General features: G+C 42.4%; 1 protein-coding gene across 1 annotated transcript in view; it reads right to left on the reverse strand.

Annotated features, from left to right (window-relative positions):
• The window catches only part of atp11a (ATPase phospholipid transporting 11A), a gene marked incomplete at its 5' end in the record, with an annotated part of 128,968 nt that overhangs the window by 37,845 nt on the left and 84,972 nt on the right, over window positions 1-6,151 (reverse strand). The window lies entirely within an intron of this gene.

Genomic DNA, 6,151 nt, shown 5'->3' on the forward strand with positions numbered 1-6,151 from the left:
TAGTAGTAGTAATAATAATAATAATAATAATAATAATAATAATAATAATAATAATAATAATAATAATAATAATAATAATAATAATAATAATAATAATAATAATAATAATTCATTGTATTTATAAAGCGCTTCTCAGGAACCCGAAGTCGCTGAAAAGCTCATTTGGGCATAACAATGAAAACAAACATTGTGTGGGTCCACAAAATCTTCCATGCATTGCCTATGGAGCAGCTCCAGACTTTATACTTGATGACATCACAAGTTTGTATCTACTTCTCTGGTTTCTGGCTTTGGGAGAGAGAAGCTCATGTTCACATACAATTATTGTCTTGACTTTCTTAGGCCATGGAAATAACATATTGGAGGCATTCTTAATATGCCCCTAGTAGTACAATGCTGGACAGTAGTATTAGTAGTATAATGCTATACAGTAGTATTAGTAGTATAATGCTGGGCAGTAGTATTAGTAGTATAATGCTGGAAAGTAGTATTAGTAGTATAATGCTGGACAGTAGTATTAGTAGTATAATGCTAGACATAGGGCTGCACGATTAATCGATTTTTAATCGAAATCGCGATTTGGAATGATGCAATTATCAAATCACAAAAGAAATCAAAATCGCAATTATTATTATTTGTTTTTTGTTTTAGATTGTGTGTTGTGAAGTTTAGACTTCAGAGAGGGAGAGTAAAGTACAGAAAAAAGGTACCGTTGGGTACCGGTATCGATTCCCAGGTAAAAAGAAACATTTTCAGGCTCGGTGTCCCGAAAAGACCCACCGCGTAGGCCAGATGCAAGCTGCATTTTACAATAAACCTCTGTGGGGCTGCTTAATTTTTTTTATTATAATCGCAAATTTAATCGCAATCGCAATATCTGTCAGAAAAACTGCAATTCGATTATTTCCCAAAATCCTTTCTAAAACGACCCTCAGCATCCCACACAATCCCCATGCATTTGACAAGAGCAGTAGCCCTCAAATAATTTACCTATCTCAAACTCGTCCCTCTTTTCTTGATCCTCCAATCACAGCAGTTGTGATTGGAGGATCAAGGAAAGAGGGCGGGTTTGAGACAGGTCAGTTGGATGCATGCCGGCCTGTTACACAGGAGGCAGGGTCTATACTGTAATTTCTTTATCAAGGGATTAGGTGCTGAGATGGACAATGACATTATGTAATCTCATCTGATAAGTCATGTTGGGTCCATTCTAGGATCAAGTGGGACATACAGGGTTTTACTAATCGTGTGCATTTCCATGATCTGTGCATTTCCTGACCTTCACGCTTAATGTATTTTCACAAAAGGACTATTGCACAATCAGAAATGTGGGGCCTTCATTATAAGGCTAGGATACAGTCACAAAATTGTTTGATGCCCAATGCCAGATCCGATACTTTGATAGTTAGTTCAGATGAATTCCATATCCGCTCTATAAAACAAAACTTAATACAAGTTTCAAGTTTCAAGTTTCTTTAATAGTTGTCATACAGAAGTACAGAATACTTTTGTACAAAATGCTTCTTACTGTTGCGCTCCAGAGACTGTGCATGACAAGATAAGTATGAAATAAAAACATAGTAAAAATTAGAAGAAAAAAAAGAGGTCACAGTGTTCAGTTTAGACATATGTACAATGTTCGTAGACGTAGTTACCATACAATATACAATACTGTGCAGTGTACTAATATACAATACTATATAGTGCAAGGCATAAATGGACAAGGTGCAGTTTAGGTACAATTCACAGTAGGTGTACGAGTTGTAGTGCAAATCCTTTATCAATAAATATAAAGTGTAAGTGTGTTTGTGTGATCTAAAGTGTGGAGAGTGGGTGCTGCAGTGTGTTGTTTGTTTGAGTGAGTGTGTGTGTGCGTGTGGGTGTGTGTGCTGTGTGCATTTGATGGTTGTTGCATAGTGATTATTGTTCGTTTAGCGATTATTGTTCGTTTAGCAGCCTGATGGCCTGGGGATAGAAGCTCCTTCTGAGTCTTTCTGTGCTCGCCATAAGACTCCGGTATCGCTTGCCTGACGGCAGCAGTTCAAAGAGGCAGTTGTTCGGGTGGCTCGAGTCCTTAATAATTCTCTTAGCCTTCCCCTTGCACCGCTTGTTGTAAATGTTCTGGAGGGTGGGAAGCCCCCCTCTAATTGTGCGTTCGGCTGAACGTGTCACTCTTTGTAGTCTGCTACGGTCTTGTGCAGTGCTATTCCCAAACCAGGAGGTGATGTTGCCGGTCAGGATGCTCTCTATTGTACATGAGTAGAAGTTCCTAAGGATCTTCTGACTGACTTGGAACTTCCTTAGGCGCCTGAGGAAGTAGAGGCGTTGTCGTGCCTTCTTCACAACACTGTCAATGTGTGTGGTCCATGTCAAGTCCTCGGATATGTGGGCTCCGAGGTACTTGAAACTGTTCACTCTCTCAACTGGTGCCCCGTCGATGCTGAGGGGGCTGTAGTCCTTGACCCCCGACCTCCTGAAGTCCACAATCATCTCTTTTGTTTTGCTGACGTTCAGGGAGAGGCAGTTCTCCTGACACCACTGTGACAGGTTCTCTACCTCTTCCAGGTAGGCCCTTTCGTCGTTGGCAGAGATCAGGCCCACCACTACTGTGTCATCAGCAAATTTGATGATGGTGTTGTTGTTCCGCTGTGCTACGCAGTCATGTGTGTACAGGGAGTAGAGGAGGGGGCTCAGAACACAGCCCTGGGGGGCCCCTATGTTGAGCGTGATGGATGAGGAGGTGCAGTTGCCGGCTCTTACCACCTGGGGTCTGCCCGTCAGGAAGTCCAGGACCCACTGGCACAGGTCATAGTTCAAGCCCAGGTCCCTGAGCTTGGCTATGAGTTTGGAGGGGACTATGGTATTGAATGCTGAGCTGTAGTCGATGAACAGCATTCTCACATAGTTCCCCTTCCTCTTGTCCAGATGTGATGCTGCTGTGTGCAGCACATGGGCTATGGCGTCCTCCGTGGACCTGTTGGGGCGATATGCAAATTGCAGAGGGTCCAGGTTGATGGGGAGGGAGGAACAGATGTAGCCCTTCACTAGCTTCTCAAAGCACTTCATGGCTATGGAGGTGAGGGCTACAGGGCGGTAGTCGTTGAGGCAAGCGGGCGTAGATTTTTTGGGTACAGGGATGATGGTGGACTTCTTCAGACAGGTGGGGATGACGGCCTGTTCCAAGGACAGGTTGAAGATGTCAGTGAATACCGGGGCCAGTTGGTCGGCACAGACTTTTAGGACGCGGCCGGGGATGCCGTCCGGTCCTGCTGCCTTCCTGATATCCACTTTTTTAAAGATCCGTCTCACCTCATGCTCTGTTACCCTGAACACTGAGTCTCCATCAGCAGACCCCCCCCCCCCCCTTAATACCTTTCTTTGTTGAATGACAGATTTCATTATGTGGCAAATTATTTTCTGTGTGGCAATCTTACATGTCATTAACTTTTCTAAATAAAATCAGGCCATGCCAATTGATTTCTTAAAATAGAAAACCGAGACATGTTAAACTACATTTTATTATAATTCAATGTCTTAAAGAGCCAGTGCAATGATGTGAATAAAGTCTGAAAAAGCTTATTGTAATTTTTTCAACTTCAGATGTATCATTTGATTTGTTATTTGTTAACTGTCCGACATCTCACTGTCCGACATCTCAGCCTGGATGACGTCCAACCACCTCAAACTGAACCTAAGCAAAACAGAATTGCTCCACCTGCCGGCCAAATCCTCCCCCCTAACCGACCTTTCAATCACAGTCGAGAATGCAGCTGTGACTGCGTCCCCGACCGCCAAGAACCTTGGTGTTGTCCTCGACGACCAGTTGAACTTCTCTGCTCACATCGCAGCGACGACCAGAACCTGCCGATTCCTCCTGAGCAACGTCAGAAGGATCCGCCCCTTCCTGACAAAAGAAGCCACCCAACTCCTCGTCCAATCAACAGTCATCTCCCGCCTCGACTACTGCAATGCACTGCTCGCTGGCCTCCCGGCCACTGCCACTAAGCCTCTTCAACTCATTCAGAACGCAGCGGCCCGCCTGATCTCAAACCTACCGAAGTCGGCCCATGTCACCCCACTTCTTAGGGACCTGCACTGGCTCCCCATTGCTGCACGAATCCGCTTCAAGGCCCTCGACCTAGCATACCGTGCGGCAAAGGGAACCGCTCCCGCCTACCTCCGGTCAATGGTCTCTAACTACACACCCTCAAGACCCCTACGCTCTGCATCTTCTGGCCGCCTCAGAACTACTCCTATCCAAGCTCCGGGAGGGTCATCAAAGAGAAGTCGCCTATTCTCAGTCCTTGCCCCACAATGGTGGAATGAACTACCCACCCCAGTTAGGACAGCCGAATCACGTCCAATCTTTCGCCGTCGACTAAAGATGCACTTCTTCAACCATTATCCGAATTTAAAAAAAAAACAATAAAAAAAAAAAATCTAACCCTAACTAACCGTACTGTCATGCACTTGTCCTAATAAACTAACCTACACTGTAGCACTCAACACTTTGATGAACATTGTTGCTCAGCTGATAGAGTTGTGCCCTTCCTGATGGCTTGTCGTACAGAACTTGTAAGTCGCTTTGGATAAAAGCGTCAGCTAAATGACTAAATGTAAATGTAAATGTAACTGTTTTAAGGCAGCCTCTCTGAGCACAACTCACAGTATGTTGAGGGGCGTGGCACTCTGTTCACTGACAGGAGGTTTCAAATGGACACAAATTCATGAGCCCAGTGTGATTGGTTGTTATGGGAGAGTATCATTGTAACTGTCCTAACAGGTGATAAATAAATTATCATAGTTGCTGTGGATGTTTTTGAACCACTAAAATGAACTAAATTGTAGCAAATGAATTGCATTACTTTGTTTGTAGACTTTAACTAGCTGATATAATTTACAACTACTGACAACTGACAGACTGATTGATGGGCCAATAAGGGTAACCAGAGTAGATTATTCAATCTCTCCAGGGAAGCAGATTAGATCATGGCTTGATTCTGTTAATATCCAAGGGGATTGAGATCAGAGGGCTTTAGTCATAATTTTCACAACCACAGTTCTAACATTTTGGGTAATGTTACAGTTATCAGAAACATGATTTCCATTGTTGAATCTTTAAAGTTGATGTCTATGCCTTGTTTGTCCATCTTTGGATAGGTACATTCACATTATGCTATTGAAGAGTTTGACTTGTGAAAGAAACAAGCTTTTTAGAACATTATTAGCACATCATGAGTCAAAATATAGATTACAAACAAACAAAAAAACTACCTTTACAGCCTCAAAAGTCACATAAAATGTATTTGCTTTTACATGTGTAACGTGCCACCTGTCCATGGACTGTTCTCCCCTGCTCTACTTCTCCCTGTCTCAGTGTGTTCCTTTTCTCTCTGTCCTTTATGTTCTTTCTATTCTCTCTCTCGCTCTCTCTCGCTCTTCTTCATGTTCCCCTGTTAGACTAGAGTTTTACTGTCTTGTATTAGGTTCACTGTTTAAGTTTCAAGTTTCTCAAGTTTCTTTAATAGTTGTCATACAGAAGTACAGAATACTTTTATACAAAATGCTTCTTACTGTTACGCTCCAGAGACTGTGCTAAACAAGATAAGTATGAAATAAAATAAAATAGCATGTAAATTAGAAGTAAAAATGAGGTCACAGTGTTCAGTATAGACATATGTACAATGTTCGATGCAGAATAGACGTAACTGAGTTACCATATAATATACAATATACTATGCAGTGTACTAATATACAATACTATATAGTGCAAAGCAGAAATGGGATGAGGTACAATTTAGGTACAATTTACAGTAAGGTGTACGAGTTGTAGTGCAAATCCTTTATCAATAAATATAAAGTGTGTTTAGGTGATCTAAAGTGTGGAGAGTGGGTGCTGCAGTGTGTTGTTTGTTTAAAGTGAGTGTGTTAGTGTTTGTAGTTACTGTCTTGTATTAGGTTCACTGTTTAGTGTTAGTGTTTGTAGTCTGCTTGTTTTGTCCCAGTGTCTGGTGTTGGTTGTCTTGTCGTCCATAGTTGTAGTTCCTTGTGTTGTTTCTAGTAGTTCTTTGTCAGTCTGTTTCCCCTCCCAGGTGTCTCCAGTTGTAATTATCCCGGGTGTTTCTTGATTTGTCATTTGTTCTTGTGTATT

The sequence above is a fragment of the Notolepis coatsorum genome (assembly GCF_963971535.1).
Source record: "Notolepis coatsorum genome assembly, chromosome: 3".
In the NCBI taxonomy this organism is placed as follows: domain Eukaryota; kingdom Metazoa; phylum Chordata; class Actinopteri; order Aulopiformes; family Paralepididae; genus Notolepis; species Notolepis coatsorum.